Source organism: Balaenoptera acutorostrata, chromosome 9 (assembly GCF_949987535.1).
Source record: "Balaenoptera acutorostrata chromosome 9, mBalAcu1.1, whole genome shotgun sequence".
Taxonomy (NCBI): Eukaryota; Metazoa; Chordata; class Mammalia; order Artiodactyla; family Balaenopteridae; genus Balaenoptera; species Balaenoptera acutorostrata.
Genome location: NC_080072.1, coordinates 12,050,296 through 12,052,372, shown reverse-complemented (window position 1 = coordinate 12,052,372; position 2,077 = coordinate 12,050,296). Strand labels below are relative to the sequence as shown.

The 2,077-nt window shown below is 41.3% G+C and overlaps 1 pseudogene; it reads left to right on the top strand.

The window, feature by feature from the left end:
• Positions 1-990: 990 nt before the first annotated feature.
• On the top strand, positions 991-1,548 carry LOC103006963 (mitochondrial calcium uniporter regulator 1-like; annotated as a pseudogene).
• The last annotated feature ends 529 nt before the right edge of the window (positions 1,549-2,077 follow it).

Below are 2,077 nucleotides of genomic sequence, written 5' to 3'. Positions count from 1 at the left end.
TAGATTTGCAAACCCTGAGGGCTTCTTTGTTAGTGAAAAATAAAAAAGAAACAGTTTAAACTGGTGCTTTGAAATATATCTCCCCCTGGCCTTTAAAGAGGAAACCAACAGCCATCAGCTGTATCACGGCACATTTGCATATGTAAACTCATAGAAGAGGGACCAGCCTGATTCCTTAGGATAACACCTCATCTCAGCCTCCATCTCATCTGTCCCGTTGTATCTAGTTTGATTACCTTCTTCATCTTAAGACTCCAATATCTCCATCTCTGTGACCTTCGTCCTCTCAGCACACAAACATCCAAAAAATACTTCTCAACTCTGATCATCCTTAGAGCTACCCTTCTAATGCAGCTTTAGTTTCCACAATATATCTCAAAAGAGATGTTCATGTCCACTGAGTGAATGAACAAAGAGATGATAAAAAGTCAAATGATATTGCACAAGGTAACAGAACTAGTAAGCAGTAGAGCTGGACAGAAGCCTACACCTGAAGTCAAGACCCACATCATAAAGCCGTCCCCAACTTCCCTGGTGGCGCAGTGGTTAAGAATCCACCTGCCAGTGCAGGGACACGGGTTCCAGCCCTGGTCAGGGAAGATCCCACATGCCGCAGAGCAAGGAAGCCGTGGGCCATGCCTACTGAGCCTGCACTCTAGAGCCCGCGAGCCACAACTACTGAAGCCCCCACCCTCTAGGGCCCACGTGCCGCAACTACTGAGCCCACAAGCTGCAACTGCTGAAGCCCACATGCCTAGAGCCCATGCTCTGCAACAGTAGAAGCCACCGCAAGAAGCCCGCGCACCCCAGCGAGGAGTGGCCCCCGCTCACCGCAACTATAGAAAAAAGCCCGTGCACAGCAACGAAGACCTAACACAGCCAAAAAATAAACAAATAAATAAATAAAATAAAAAATTGTAAAAAAAAAAAAAGCTGTTCCCATCTTTTAACTAAAGTTCAAATACATCAGTCCCAAATGAGCCATAAACCCATGCCTTAGTGTGTTTAGTTGAAGGAAATGGGTTTACTACTCGACAAGCAGAAACCATTGCATCTGCATTGGTCAAGATCATGGAGGCCAACATGGATCTCATCTACAAAGATATGTCACCAAGATGCAGCAGGACATCATTCTTCGGCAGATAATGTCTCAGGTTGCTAATGTGAAAAAGGATATGATTATTATGAAGAGGAGCAAATTTCCATCCTTCAAAGCAGAAAATGAGAAAATGAAACTTGAACTATATCAATTAAAACAAGTTATGGATGAAGTGATAAAAATCAGAACAGATACAAAATTAGATTTCAATGTAGAAAAGAGCAGAATCAAAGAACTATATTCATTGAACAAAAGAAAGCTGCTGGTAATGAGAACAGAAATAGTGATATTACATCTCAGCAAGATCAGACCCCCATTTAGATAGACACTGAGGTTGCTGGCCTCAAAACCATGCTAAAGTTGTACAAGCTTGATAATATTAAATAGTTAGCAGGGTCTATATTTTTGTGCCTAATGTAAGTCTGGGATTTTATGACCTGTGTATATAATAAAGTGTCTATTAAAAAAAAAAAGATAAAAAAAAAAAAGGATCAAAATTTGCCTGTTGATGAGTCTGGAATTAGATAACAGAGTGAAGCCACCAAGCTTATGACCAGAAAGCATGTGGAATTGTATCTTTGCCACTGTATCTTTTTAAGTAATGTTATGGACTGAATTGTATCCCAACAAAGTCCATGTGTTGCTTTGCTGTTTATCTGAAACTAATGCAACATTGTAAATCAACTATACTTCAATTAAAAGGAAAAAAAAGACTATGTGTTGAAGCCCTAATTCCCAATGTGTCTGTGTTTGGAGATAGGGGCTTCAAAGAGGTAATTTAGATTAAATGAGGCCATAAGGGTGGGACCCTAATCCAATAGGACTATTGTTCTTATAAGAAGAGGCAGAGACACCAGGGAGACACATGCACAGAGGAAAGGACACGAGAGGACAAAAGAGAGAAGGTGGCCATCAGCAAGACAAGGAGAGAGAACTTAGGAGACACCAAACCTGTCGACACTTGGATCTTGGACTTCC